The sequence below is a fragment of the Tetrao urogallus genome (genome assembly GCF_951394365.1).
Source record: "Tetrao urogallus genome assembly, chromosome: 5".
In the NCBI taxonomy this organism is placed as follows: domain Eukaryota; kingdom Metazoa; phylum Chordata; class Aves; order Galliformes; family Phasianidae; genus Tetrao; species Tetrao urogallus.
This window is the reverse complement of record NC_136818.1, coordinates 13,078,915-13,094,729: the sequence shown is the minus strand read 5'-3', so window position 1 is coordinate 13,094,729 and position 15,815 is coordinate 13,078,915.

The window sequence follows — 15,815 nt, the reverse complement described above, 5'->3', positions numbered from 1 at the left end:
AGAAGGGGTCCAGGCTAAGAGTCTGCTTACAGCCTGCTCTCAGTTTTTACAGAATGTTGGCCAGTAACAGTACAAGCAGGATGCACTTCTGAGCTGTGTTTTCTCTGAAACTGAGTAGAAGCACTGGACATCCAAAAGCTTCTGCTTGATACTGCTGCTTTGGAAGCGTAGCGAAGGCTTATGAGAACTATTCATCTGTTTCATGACAATACTTTAATCTTGCAATTAATTAAAATCTTTTCCCAGTAAGCAAACCTTTCTTCATCAGCTTGACATGCTGTGCATGGAGAATAACAAGAATTGGCAAAGAATTTTACAGATTTGTGACAGAATTCCAAACAATGCAGTGTTCAGTATTTAGATCAGCACAGGGCTAAGCTTTCAGGTAATGTGGTGCTTAACCAGAAAGAGAGATCTACCCTGGAGAAATCTCCTTGAAGGAGTTCTGAGTCTGCATTTTTATCCTGACAGTTTTAGGACAGAAAAGTGTACAGTTGCATGAGAATTTATGGGACAGATGCAAATGGCACTGTAATGCAAGTAAGGTACCTACAGATTTTTGTATGAGATTGCGTGTTCATTGAGCTATGCAACATTCTCTTTTTCAGTATAGTTTACCTAGTTCATTTTAGCTAAATCTGATTTTTTTTTCTTCAGTAAAAAGACATACCTGATATGATAGCTTTGTGTCAGACTGGTGTAGAGTACATTAAACTGTACTTTCCTCATTTTAAATTTAAAGAGAGTAACTTCTTAATCCTTCTCTATGTTTATATGCATAGTGAAATGCAATCAGTGAAAATAAGGCTACTCATACAGTAAAAAGGTCATTTTTTTTCCTGCCTGTTGAGAGTGTAGCTATTCTTTATTCCTTTTTTAGCTCCACTGCTACAGGTTCTTCTAATGTGAGGACAAGCATTCCCTAGCACTGCACTTTTCATTCTTCATCAAAAGAATGAAATTCACTGTGGAAAAAGGTACTGACAACGTAAGAGATAAAATCCTGAAGCATTAAGTTACTACATGATAAGTTGTATTATACTATAATTTCAGTAGTTCCTTATAAAGTTCATTTTCAAACAGTGATAAAATCTAGAGGAGGTAGTCTCCTTTTGTTATACATTTCCACACTGCTATACCATTTTCCTCAATGAAAACCTGAAGTGAGCAAATAATTTTTTAGTCAGTGCAAGTTGGGGAATAGTTATATTTCCCACAGAAACTTTGTGAACATGAGATCACTTTGTCAAATTTTATCAGTATCAATCAAAACTAAGTGCAATTGGCACTATTTTGGGGGGTATTTTATTTTTCAGTTTTAAAGCAAGGCCATATGTAGTTGACTGTAGGCTGATGATGTTGAACAACACAGTTGCTGGTGATGCACCAAAGTGGGCACAGAGTCTGATTGTCTTATTAGGGGGAATGTTGTGAAGCACATTTGTTTATTTACAGTAACACTTAAGTTTTCATCAGGTGAGCTCCTCTTTTGGCACCTGCAATCTTCAAAGAAGACTGCATAAGTGATTAAGAAGATTCCAGTAGATATCACTGTCTCAGTTTGCAGGATACTGCCACTATATAATTGATAGTGAAATTTTCTTGCTGTGTGGCTTTTACTTGTATTATTTAACCCATGCCTGCTTCATTTCCCTCCTTTCCATGATCAGAACATGAATACTTATTTTCTTTTGTAAAATGCTAAAACATCTATGGCAATAAAGCACACATTTTCTCTAAAGACACACTTACTATGTGTAAGAAACACATTTGGAAGGCATGTAGAGAGTGCTGTGAGGGCATAGCAGAGATTTGAAAGTACAGAGAGAAACAAAACAAAGAACAAGATGGATAGATTTGGTAAGCTTGCTATGGTATTCATTGGTGACTGAATTATTCCATCTCTAAGCTTGTGTTACACTGCTGAGATGTGATTTCATTAGATTATCTCTGTCCCATACAAAACATTCAGTGTTTTGCAGTATGCTAGATCAGACGTTACCATTTAATGTGTTTTTCAGATACTTTGATATGTTTTGCTTCAGTAAATCAACTCCAGCAGTTTTCAATTCTTCCCTCTCATCTCTCTCTGAAGTATGATAAATGTTGCTTTCCAGCAATAAAGAGCAAATGTTTTGGGGACAAAATAACATGTAAAATAAATTTTGTTGTGCCAGATAAATATAATTTCATTAATCACTAATGCTATATTTTAGAATATATTATACTGTTACAGCAATTCACAAACTGTGAAATGAAAGAACAGCTGAAAAGCAATACTTTACAGACTGGAAAATTGAATGGGGTTAAATGATTTGCTAAAGGTCTTTGTTCTTCACTCTATTTTTCTGTATATCATAAACTTCATATCTTTTTTCTGAAGAAAACTTGAGCAGTCTGTCTGCATGTTCCTTTATAGTACATGTCACTAAGGAATCAAATTGCTTCCCTGTTTTGGTGAATACACAATGGTTATTTGATAATATAGAAAAATGTCAAATTTGAATCATGGTAGTAGTTATTGGGTTTTCTGCATTTGTTGAAAGAAGGAGTTGGAAATGTCAACAGAGATCATCAACCTCTACATTAGCAATATTTTGTATTTCACAGTTTACTTTCATACACAGAATAAGTCTCAAGCTTTTTCTGTGGCAACATTTTGGTTCTTGGAGCATTTTTTTCTTTCCTGTGAACGTTCAGCTCAAAAATTCATTTTGTCAATGAGTAAAAATAACATCTAATTGTAGATGTGCATTTATCAATAAATTCTTGAGTACTGTATTATAAACATATGTGTTTTCCTACAAGGATATAAAGTAACTGAGCTTCATAATATGAAAGCATGCTAATGAAGGTAAATACTCTGGGTATTATCCATTTTTCCAACAAAAAACTTCTGCTTTCTGTTGCTCAATGTCATCTGTTTGTGAACTTAATTCCTTTAAATCAGTCTTATTTTCATCTAGATAGTCCTGAAAGCTTGCATGATCTGGTATGGTTTGTTTGGTTTTTTTTTCAGTAAATGATGTAAATGCATGAGAATCATCCTTGAAAGTTTCTTGCTGTGCCAATGGACACTGCCTTGATTTGTGTTTGATAGTAGCTTATGTTGTAAGAGAAAAACAAGGAAGCACTGGGATATAAACAACTGCTTACCCATATTTCCCCACAGAAAGCTTAAAAAACAAGCCCGAAAGTTCCAGTAAACAAATCAAATTCTGTTTTACAAACTCATTCTACATTACTTGGGCAGCAGATCACAAAAAATCTTACAGAGTTTCCAATGATATTGCCAAATTGGTATGAAGGAAAAAAAAAACGACTACTTCATTATGATGATGGACATGATTATTATGATTATCACTGTAAAGTGAAAATACAAGCTTACTGTTGAGTGCAGTGTGTACCTTTCCTTACTGATTTGGTGGTTGAGAGATCTTAATTTTTTATTCTCTTAACCTTTTTTCAGTGCTCGCATTATTCTTGAGGACCAGTTCACTATGTTTATATTTGCACTCACATACTCAACTTCCTTACTTTCACTAGTAATGTCTTTTGCTGCTGCTCGTTCCAAGTGCTAAAACTGATGTTTTTCACTTTGTTTTTGGGAATATGCAAATTGGTCAAGAGAATATTTAACTACTAATGAAGATGTGAATTTAAATGCGTCATGAATTGAAAGTGATGTCTTTAAAACACAGTGTAAAGCATGGAATGTTTATGAGTAATTTATACATATAATCAAAGTTACAGAGTGATGATAGGTAAAAATCCCAAGACAGAAAAATATCTCAAGTTAATTTTTGTGTCTCCATATATGCCACGCATAGCATTGATAATTGCTGAGATACGTTAGTATGAAATATGAACTTCAGAGATTCACGTTATTGCATGAAAATCTCCCTATTTTTTGATGGTACTAAGAACAGTTCTTCTTGAGCAGAGGAATTTGGTGTTATAGGATTTTACCTTCTCAGTAAAGTTTGATTAATTGTAAGTGACTTATGGAGACTGCAAAGTGAGATCTAGAAGAACAAAGGAAAACTTTGTACTCTAAGTAGTATCATAAATACCAGCTTCCAGGTGCTCAACTTGTCAAGATAATTTTTTTTGTTTATTTGTTTTAAAAGATGTAGAAATAGGGACAGAGAGGAAAGCTCTGTTCTCCTACTTTTTTTTTGCCTCTCAAAAAAAACCAAAAGCCAACAATGAGCTGTCAAAATACAATTAAATTAACATTTCAGAAAACTATATTAAATTGCGTGCAATAATAATATATTGCAACATCTTAATACTGTAGCAGGAAAATGACACCACATCACATGAAAATATCACAGATTATCTTTAGAATCTCAGAAACTTGGCTTATTTCATTATTCATGGGACAGATCCAGTCACTTTCCCATTAGACATAAATTTTCTTTTGAAATTGATAGTAAGTTCTACTTAAATCACACAGGAATATTTGCCTCTCAGTTGGCAGCAGAATCTAAGGTAGGATAAAGGTGGAAGTTTACTTCTATGTCTGAATTTCCTGGCTTCTTTTATTTAACAGTAGATCCTTAAAATAATGGATTATATCTCTTTGCATCAGAAAGCTTCCTCCATTTTCATGAGCTTCTATTGCAAATGTGTATTCTAGTAATCCATAAACTGTAAGTATCCACTGGTGAGCCATTATATTGCTTGTTCTTCCTCACAAATGTCATAAATGGGAGTATGTCTTGATAGGTTTAAGTGACAAAAAAATATTTTTGTAGGTTACAGTACAGCAACATCATTGTAATTAAACTTGCCTGAGATAAGGCCAAAGGCATCAGAGGATTTATGCCTCCTGTTTTTCATCCTCTTTCCAAGTTATTTTATTAACATGGGGTGTCTTTAATTATGCAGAACTGCAAACTGCATTATTGATATTCTATAAACATTAACTACTAGCGTCTCTAATGAAGCAGGAAGAAAACATGCTTTCTTGTTATTTGTCAGGACTTGCAAAGTATTAAGTGTTTCACAACATTGTATAATGTAGACCTGGAAATTGTAACCTATCATCTCCGTATTTATGGTTGGCAATGTCTACATACATACACACACACATATGTGTGCAAGTATCTCTCTCTGCACATAAATATATACATATATGCAGATATACACATATTTATATGTGAATGCCTATACACATACAGTGTTTTCTAAAATTGACTTTATTTCTGTTAGCAGATACTAGATATTTTAACATCCATATTCTTTCACTTACTTGTTTTCATTTCTATCATCAGGGTATATAGAAAACAGAGAATAAGAACCGAAATTATATGATCGTACTGAAAAATACTCACTAATTGAAACAACAGTGTATGTTAGAAGAAAACCACTGATTCACCCAAACAAGTTCACAGTTATGAGCCATTCTCTTTGATATGAATTCAAATATATTCAGATTCTCTGCATTCAAAACTGGAGACCTAACTTGAATGATAGTGTGATAGTCTGCATAAAAAAGACTTGGAGGAACCATGCAAGAAACTTGTATCTTTCCAAATATTGAAAAACAGACGTAGTAATTGATGAATGACTAATTAAGGAAACTTACTGACAGTGTAACAACAGATTGTCAGTGTAAGCTGCATGATCACCATTAGGCAACGGTAGAGATAGAGATAAAGAGTACTTGTACATGGAAAAACCTATAAAGCTATGGGCTGAAGAGAGGTTTTTAAGCTGATCTATGATATTGGCAGAATAATGAGTATATACAAAGAAGCCACGTGCAGGTGGAAAGTAAGATGCTTTTAACATTCAAATGTTCAAGAAACCAGCTAAAATACAGCAGTGGGGGCAAGAAGTCTTTCTGATTTCAAGAAGGTGCAAAAGAGGAATTTTATTGAAGAGATTAGATGAAGTGACTACAGGGAGACAGACCTAGGAGTTCCCTAAGCCCTACCACATATGTTGCTGCAGATTTTGAAGATTGATTACTTTTTTTTGTTATATATTTTATATATATATATAATATAAAATATATATATTTCATATATATATTTTATTTATTGAGCTTAAAGGCCACCTCTCCTAGACCCCATTTAAGAGCTGACTACAACTGGGGAAGGATCTCTTTTGGAGATTGCTCCTCTTGGAGTCTTCTTAGCAAGTGCAGGACAGGGGTAAACTTTCCATCCATTCTTCTTTAGCGTGATAACGTGTTTAGCCTGTCTTGTATATTTCTTAATTATAAAATCCATATATTCATTGGTTATACAATGACTTAAAGTCTAACACATCTTTGATTTGAGAAAGAAAAAAAAGATTGCCTCTACTGCCTAAAAAAATCAGTAGTTTTAAAAACTTTATTACTTAGGTTGAAAGTGATCAGTTTATTTACTTTGAAATCAAAGACATTTTAAAAACTGCATGTATATTTAAGATTCCATGCAAGAAAACATAGATTTTCATTTAATTGGTAACTTTATGCAGAATATTCTTTGATTACTAACCCCAAATACTAAAGGCTTCAAGTTGATACAATAGATAAAAAAGAATATGATAGAATAAAAAAAAAAAAAAAGAAAATTACAGAATGTTAAAAAATAAGGTAAAAATAATCCATTACAGCATTGCATTTAGAAAAGCAAGGAAAATTTCATGCATGTTTAAAGTTTTGTTATAAAGCAAATTTTTATAAAGCAAAATTACTTTTAAAAGGCGAGTCTAATAAGCAAGAAACAGTGTCCTGTTATGTAAGTGTAAAAGTTAATAGCAGTATGATGATATTGTTTAGCTAAAGCAGTGCATATTCAAGCCCTGTAGCAGGGATTTAATAGCTGCATTCATACTCTAGGACTCTGGTTAAAACTCAGACATAGTAGGAAAACTGAAAGTGCCTTTGAAGCGGAATCTCCCTAGGAACCGTTACTGATCGATAGAGAAAGTATAAGTGAGGATCCCATACTTATTTAATGGATACAAAGTTTAAGTAAAAGCAAGAGAACCTCTGGCATCTTAGTCACTGCATATTGTGACAGAAAGATCTTTGGGAGGTATATAGCTCATTTTCTGATGGAAATGAGCTTGAAAATAATCTAGGTGTAGTTATATCTGCCATATTCCCTAGGAAAAAAAAAAAAAAGAAACATATGGAAGATATCAGTGTTTAATTTGTGTTGAATAACCTCTGAGACATTAGCACAGGGTAAATGTCATCTTAATATAACATTATAGGTTGCTCTGTCAGTAATGTCTTCTATTTATTTCCATGAAAACTATAACAGATACAAGGAACACAATTTGGTAGAGCAAATCAGCAATGAAAAAGAGTCTACATGCCATGCTCATAAAAATATGCATCAGTAGAGGAGACCCCTGTTTCACAGCTCATGACATAATTGCTATGAATATGTTGCCCATGCAGTCTGTCCTTCACCGGCCCCAAGAATTGGATGTCAGAAGGCATCAAATTCTGACTAAGTGGTGGGTGTGGTAAGGCAGTTCAGCAAGATTGGCAATGTGCTACACAGTCTACAAACTGACATGAGGCCTAGCATTATCCACCTGTTGCAAGAGAAAGTTTGTCATCTTCTCTGGCTGACTCTGGAAGTTTGAGCCTTCAGCTTAGCATCATGATGTAGAGATCACAGTTCAATGGTTTGCCTGGGTTCCAGAGAATCTAGAAGGATTACCCTTTCCCTATCCTAAGAGGCAATGCATATCACTTTACCTTCTGAGGAATAAATCTTGAACTTCTTCTTCAATGGGGAATTCACACGACCGCTCTGCAGACTACACTTTTGACTTGGCTGATACTGGTGATGCCACATCTTGTTATGGGTGATTATGTAATTTGGGAAACTTTCACCTTCCATCTCATACTTGTTCAATAGGTTCTGACAAACCTACATATGGTGTTCTCTCTGTTCCCATGTAAGCATTTGTGGGACTCAGCTGGTGCAAACTTTGCAATGTTCCAATATTGCCATCATCGCTTCCAACATATTGAAGCTGATTTTCAGCTCCATACGCAATTTCATGGCTGTATTCCACCAATTCATGTGGATGAAATGATTGAGACGGCTCTTTCATGGTGTGACAGTGAGGGTGGCCCTATAGAACAAGGCTTATCTTTCACGCCACTGTTTTCACTGTTGAAATTCACCACCCATCATCTCACTGTTCTCACATCCACTGTTTGGTCTCCATAAATGTTTAGCAAGCATTGAAGAATGTCAGTGGGTGCCATTTTTTTCCACATGGAAGAAATCAATGGCACTCTTTTGCTTCATCTGCAGTTCCATGTCAGATGCCATTTTGTCAGACTGTCCCACTGCTGCCATCTGTTGCATGGCAACAAAATGTAACAGCGTATGGGTGGGAACGTTTATCTGCTATTGCCATTCCACAAACATCTGCCTCTGATGTTGAAATAAAATAAGAGACATTACTTTTGGAGCATCCCTCATACCTTAGACATTGCTAAAGAGTCTTACCTGTCCCTGGCTTATGCACCTTATTGGTTGTATGTCCTGATCATGTTAAAATCCATTTTGAAATCTAGAGGTGTTGTTTTTATTTGGTATAAGTCAGATGGTCAAAGGTAAGACAACCTGTATGATTGCACTTTATTAAGGCTAATGTCTTAGGAAGAGATGAGTGTGGGTGTTGAGGTGATCTTCACTGTTTTCATATAAAGACATTTAAAAATTAATTGCCAGTAAACTGACTGTAACTTCAAAAGTATTTAAAATAGGCTACGCAGACATATTGAAGAGTTGACTTCTGTTTGTATAAACAGAATTGAAAATCCTTAAGGTGCTTCTTACAGACTGCTGGTTTAGCTGGGATGTGAAGGTTCACCCTCAATGTTTCATTGTGTCAGACTTTATGCATCCATAAATGATACATCCAAATGCTGGTGAAACAGAATAATATAAGCACTGTGTGGAACGAACGGGCTGACTCTTCCTGTCCTCTGTCTTCCACAAAACATGATAGAAGATTTAAATCATGAAGAGTTTATTCACATGAAAATAAATGCTGTTGGTATCCACAGTTTTTTTGGCCTTGGATCTTTCAAATAGGAACTTACAAAGAAGCACAAAAGCTGGATTGAGTGCCTGCAGTCTGTCAATGAACTGCTGAGGGATGCAACATGACAACATAATCAAATCTGATGTATCTTTGCAATGACATACCAAGACTGCAGAATTCAAAATGGCTTAGCTTGCTGAAAGCCATGGCAAAATATGTTTTCCTTTAGCTGGAAATACTTGGAAGATATTAAAGACTTATTTTTAAATTAAATACTTTGCTACACAGGAAAAAAAAATTGATTTCTGTGATCCAGATATTTTTAGTGGTACAGAGCTTGAAGTGAAGAAAATCCAGCTCAACCAGATGTCTTCTTGAATTTCGTATTAAAGCCTGAAGCTTTGGGAAAGAAAAGACACCTATGCTATATTAATTAAAATCCAAGTTCCTGATTTTGTAAGAAACTTCCAAGGGGTCCATTGAAAGGAATATTTTATATTTCCAGAGTAGTGTCACACAATGAACCTGTTTGAGGAAAGACAGCCTGGTTAGCAAATTGGAAGTAATAACAGCAAATCTTAAATACTCTAGTTATTACGTTTTTAAATAGTCAGATTTCACATACTAGTTCCTGGTTTTCTTTTTCCTTGGTCTTTTCAGTGTGCTGTCTTATGCAAACAGAGTTTGATTACATACTTCTGGTGTATATTTTACTCTTTGTAGATATGCATATTAAATGTTTCTCTCATACTTTCTAGAGCCGTATTTTCATTTGGTTTTATTCCTCTTACATTGCTTGTAGTAAGTACTTCTCCTGTAATTGCCATATCATAGTGTATGCTTTTATGTAGACTGACTAATTGGTAAATGCTGGCTTTTTATGCCACTATTTGTTCTCTGTAGTGTCATTTATGCTATTCAGTATTCTGCAGTATATGGTATTAACAGTACTTTCTGGAGGTTTAAAAGTAATGACTTGCTGATTGTCCTTCAAAAAACAGTCTCTAAACAAATATTTCTTCTTCCACAGGCTTGTATTACTGCACTCATTTAGAACTGAATTTCTTTTTCTATTGCATGAAAAGTGTGCATATTGTTTTGGCTTTGGAAAGTATTTTATTACATTCATTTGATGTAGATCAAAAATATATCTGAAGAACCACAATAACACTTAAAAAACAAAACAAAACTTCAAGAAAGATGTTCTGTCTTTATAAAATCTTATGCAGATGTGCCCATGGTAAATACCCATAAGAGCATCCTTTGAAAATGGCCAGAGCTGTTTTTAGTCAACAGACATATTTAAATTTCAGTGGAATTTTCCAAAACTTTTCCTACATACTGCTGCTTCTTCCTCTGAATATTTCTAAGTTCTCTGTTTTGAGACAGGAATGCCTGATTTCTGTTAGTCCCATAACTTTACCATATTCCACGCCTGCAGCAGAACCACAAACAGGGATTCATTCACTCATAGCTTGGAGGAGAACCCCAAGTGAATTTACACTCTTTTTCACTGTTTCCTTTGCATTCCCATGAAATGTTGTACAAAATGTCTGGAATTTGTTACTGAGGGATATGATCTTTTAAGCCTTTCCCATCAGCCTTCCTGTTATGTGAGGAAATAAATGGAACTGTGCTAAATATTGAGTCATAATTCAAGGCAGATATTGATTTGATTTTTAATAACCAAAAAATGATCATTACAATCATTACTAGCTGTATAAGCTGGCATTTTTAACAAAGAAGATTTTCTCTTTCAGATTCATATATGCAAAATTTAAACATATTTGTAAGTGTTTGAAGGATCAAGACTGAGACAGTTGCTCTGCTTTAACACATTGGAATTTCTGCGGTGTGAGGAATGAAAGGGGTGCTTGTGTACAAGATCTGAGGTGCCTGTGTACATTTTGTTTTTTGTCATTCATCTGCTAGTTTTTTGTCTTCATATAGCATTTATTTATGAGAGTTTTTGTTATAAAATTACCATATTTAGGCCTTGCTTCTAACCTTTAGTTTTATTGCTAAAACAACTCCACTATGCAAGTAACGTAATACTTTCATGGGAAGGCTTATACAGCTGTAGTTCATTTTCATTTAGAAAGATAAGACAGCCATAGATAGACTGTGCATCAGATGCACAGCAAGCAGATGGCTGCAATGAGAACACAGGTACCAGCTAACTGTAGCATAGGCCGCCTGTGGGAGGCAGCACCAGGTGCAGGGTCTGTGTGCATAGGAATTGAGGGGGCTGCAGCAGGTGGGAGCGGTGGCCATGCGTGCCTTGGACGTGGAGAAGTGGGTGACTGTGCTGGACTGCCCTGTTGCTGTTATTTGAAGAAGGAGATGAGACACTGAGATGCAGCAGGAGTGAGAGAAAATAAAAGAGTTTGCAGTGGTGGAAGATGCAGAATACACAGGTGAGTAGGTGTACGGTCAACAAATACACATTTACAGAATGGCATGGTTAGGTTGCTGTTTTACAGGTCATATAACTAGAAGGATTATCATGGTGGAAAGGGATAATCAAATATCAATGAAAATGTTCACCCTTGTCCTAGACTCTTAGAAAAACTCCAAAAGGAGGGATCTCCAGAAAGAGATCCTTCCCTAGTGGCAGTCAGCCCTGAAATGGGGTCTAGGAGAGGTGCAGCCAGGTTCCACTCCTTCCAGTCACACGGCTGACTCAGTGCTTGCCTCAGGTGATCAATCAGTGGTTCAGGTCGTGATTCAGTAGTTCCCATACAGCAGCTAAATAGTGAGTAATGTGCAAGTGGTGGTTACTTGCAAAATCATGCTGAGTTAACTCACCCTTGTGGACCCAAGCTGATTCTATAGCCTGTGGTTTGTACTATCTTCTTTTTGGGGTGTTATTATGGGTCTTGTATTGGCTCAGCTCCCAGACACCCTCACTGGAGAGTGAGGTGCAGGCAGGAGTAGGCTGCAACCCAGAACTGAGTCACCATTGAGGACAGAAGTCTATAACCTCCTCTTTATCTGGCAGTTTTAGAAACACAGTTCCTGCATTTACATGAGTAATGAGACCTCAGCACATGGATCTCTTACTTTCAATCCTTTGTTAAAATGGCCTTAATCTGTGACAAAGCATAGTCCAGTATGTTTATGTCCTTCAGCTTTCCATCTGTGTAGCAGTCAGTCACTTTGTCTTGGGCTGTCTGTGCCTGTGGAAAGCAGCTGAATTCTCTGCCTTAACATGAATGCAAACATCCTTTCAAAGCCTTCCCTTTGGGAATGTGCACAATAATATCAGAACATAGGCTAGCCTGAAGTCACAGACATTTACAGTCACTGCCTATGGGGATAGAGAGGTGTGTGGAGGATCCTGGCAAATACTGTACGAGCATTTTGCTGTTATCCTTTTGCAGGACAAGTGTGGCACAAGGGATTAGAAAGTCAATGGCTAGTTCCTATTTAAATACCAAATATATTTAGAGTGAGTCCCACAGTGATGGGAATCAATCACCTGCTAATGTTTTAACTGGCTCAGCCAGCAGTTAGAAATATGTACTGTCATGGAAGTCATGTTTAAAATAAAAAGGCAATGTTTAAAATAAAATGAAATTGACATATTGAGGAAACATCACATAGGCATAAGAGGCAACACACAGCAATAATGAAAGATATTAGTAGCTAGAGTACAAAGTAGAGATGCTTTCTTTTTGAATACTCAAAGGACTTAAGGAGAAAGATAATGTTCATTTCAGGGACTACGTATTTGTGGTGAGTAGAAGGCATTATTCATAAGAAGTCAGTGTAGTTTTTTTTATGATTTATCAATTTGATGGCTCAGGTTTATAAAGCTTCTTCAAGCTGTTGCCTTCACATCAAGTGGCTTTCCAGAGAGAAGCTGGCAACTGATGTTGTTTAATTTTTATGGGATTTGATAAAATACTCATAAATTCATTAAAGATTTTTTGTGATTATGTTTTAATTATATTCTATTCCAATTTTTATTGTACTCTATTTTTAATCGTTCTGTTAAAAAATTGTTTTTTTCTCATGCAAGCAGCAATGCCATAAAGTTTTCTGCAGCCTTCCAACCTCACTGAAATGCTGTTCATCAGTGGCTTAAGCCTTATCTGCAATGACTCTGCTTTACCTCATTTGAATTTTTACAAGAGGTTTTTGTGCAGCAGATAGAAAATTTTTGTTTGTTATTCCTTGCTTAACTTTTGTTAGTCTCCAGGCTGACTTCTAAGTAAAAAGCAAGCTATTACGTGTTTGGACTTCCCGGGATCTGTCCTTCTTTTCCATTTGGAAAATTTGTCCAGATAGATAGGAGTGACAAGGAACAAGTACTGGATGGCCCTGGGTGGTCTCTCCAGAAGTGAATTCCAGTCTTCTGAATCTCTCAGGATCTAATGTACAGGCAAAAAATTCAATAATTGTCTTCTGAGAAAAGCATCTCAGTTCATAAAAAAACGATGGCTGACAAATGATGTGTGGTAAATTTTATTTTTTCCTCAGGCATGTTTTGAAGTTTATATCATTTGGAAGCTTAAGAAAATACTTGGCATATGTTTCAAAATGAGCTGTTTTTGTGATTGTATATAGTTTTGTTTATTTGTCTCACGGTAAGAAAAATCTTTTACTCAACTTTATTAGAATTAGGCCATATTGTATTTTAGATCAAATATAACTCTCTAGCAGGAGCCTGTTCTTAAATTTGTATTTTACACTTTCTCATGCTCCAGTCGTTGAAATCATAATGAATAAATGCCGTAGCTTTCAGTTCTTACCTCTGGGACAAATAATAAGAAAACTCTCAAACATATGGAATAGGCTTTCTCATACATGTTATCCATTAATCTCAAACAACAAGCTACAGAGAATGTTTTTAGTGTACAGGTGAAAAAAAAAGATAATGACATCACCTATTTTCAGTAGTGTCTAGATTCACACAGTTTAAATTTCACTTTGTCCCAGCACCTTATATTACCTATTTGCTCTTATCTAGACCTTAAAGGTGCTGAGCCCATGGGAAATTACAGACACAATTGTAGACTTAAAAGGAATTTAGGCCATGTGAGTATAGACCTATCCATATTGCTTTCATATTGGGAATCCAATGTTCTCTTTCCTCCCTACTCTAAGGAGGCAATATTTCTTTCTTTCTGAGATGGAATTACCATTTTATGGTGTTACGGGCTTGATCCTACATAGTAGCTGGCTTAAATTCAGTGATGTCAGATAGTTTATGGCAGTAAAAGGTTTTTAGTTTAACTTGACTGTTGTTGAACAAAGCAATTGTATGTTGGGCAGTGCAATACATATATGTACACATATATGTACATATATTTTTATATTTTTGAGTACAGCCTATGACTTCAGTATTCAGTGCATATAATCACAGAATTACAAAGTAATATAAGTAAATAGAAGTAAAATAAAGTAATTTTATTTTAAAATGTTTATAAGTACTGGCTTGAAGTATCATTGTTTCAATATTGGTATAAAAATTAATAACACACACTTTTACTAAGTCTGTCCTGTGTGTCCGAGTGTTCTTTTATTGTTTCTTTTATACATGAAAATTTCAAAAGATTTAAATATTTTAAGCTGTCCCATGTTTAAATTAATGGTCAAATATGCTACCCTTTGATAAGCCTTTCGACTTAGGTGAAACATTACCTTTGTTTGTTACCACAGGACTTCTTATTTTTATTATGAATATTGGGATTCTGTAATTCTGGTGTTGATTAGGTAAAGTAGGAGAGGCAATTTATGTCTGTATTTAAAGGCATTTCAGGACAAATGCACTACTTTCAGTGATACTTCTGATTTTGTACTTTAGAATGCTTTGCAATATAAAGGAACCGCTTAATCTAATGGAGATGTGATCTTCTTTTTAACTTATCATCATATTGAGGGATGGTTTTTAACCACACAATATATTATTCCAGTGGTTAAGTTCATGAGAGCCAGGGTTAATGAAACTGCATAGGTTTCAGATCTGCCAGAATGGGCTGCCTGAGAGACTGGTTTATGCCTTTGTTCTTAACAAATGCCACAACAAAAAGCATTCCTGTGGGCTTTCTCTCTCTCTCTCTTTTTTTTTTTTTTTTTTTTTTTTTTTTTTTTTTGTGGCTAGACATGCTTAACAGCATTAAAAAACTGTTGAGCTTTGTTGTGGTATTTTCTGGTAGGAGTCTTTTCATAGTATGTGCTTATTCATGAAACTTTTTGCTGAAAATATTGAAGAAAAAGAAGAAAAAGATACTGAAAAAAAAAATCTTACGGTAATTTCAGATGTAAGTAACTTCTTTCTGTCTTTCTGGAAATTCCATATGGCTGAAGCTTCTTACGTTACAAAATGGAGGACAAGTCTTGGAGACAGCACTCTTAAGAATAGGAGAAAGAAAATGAGAAGCTCAGAATGAGTGAACATAAAAGATACCAGTGTCCTTTTTAGTTTCTTTGTATTTGATTAATATGGTTGTTATTATTAAATAATTTAAAAACAGAATAGCAAAAACATCAGTGAAAAATGGAGAAATGTTCTCAAAAAGTACTTTCTTTTTTTTAAAGTCAATCTGTTTCTTCCTTATGCTGCTGATATTATAGTTAATGCAACTATATATGCAACTAATTCTCTCTTCTAAATCTCAAAATAGATATATATTTTTTCACCACTAGATAACCTTTGTTCATATATATATTCTTGGGAAACTCCTCTGTACAGCACTACCTATCACAGTACCCCCAACAGAATTCTGTTCTTGTACAGTAGGGTACTGAAGCTTCTCAGGAAATTTTTTCTGAACATGCAGAACTCA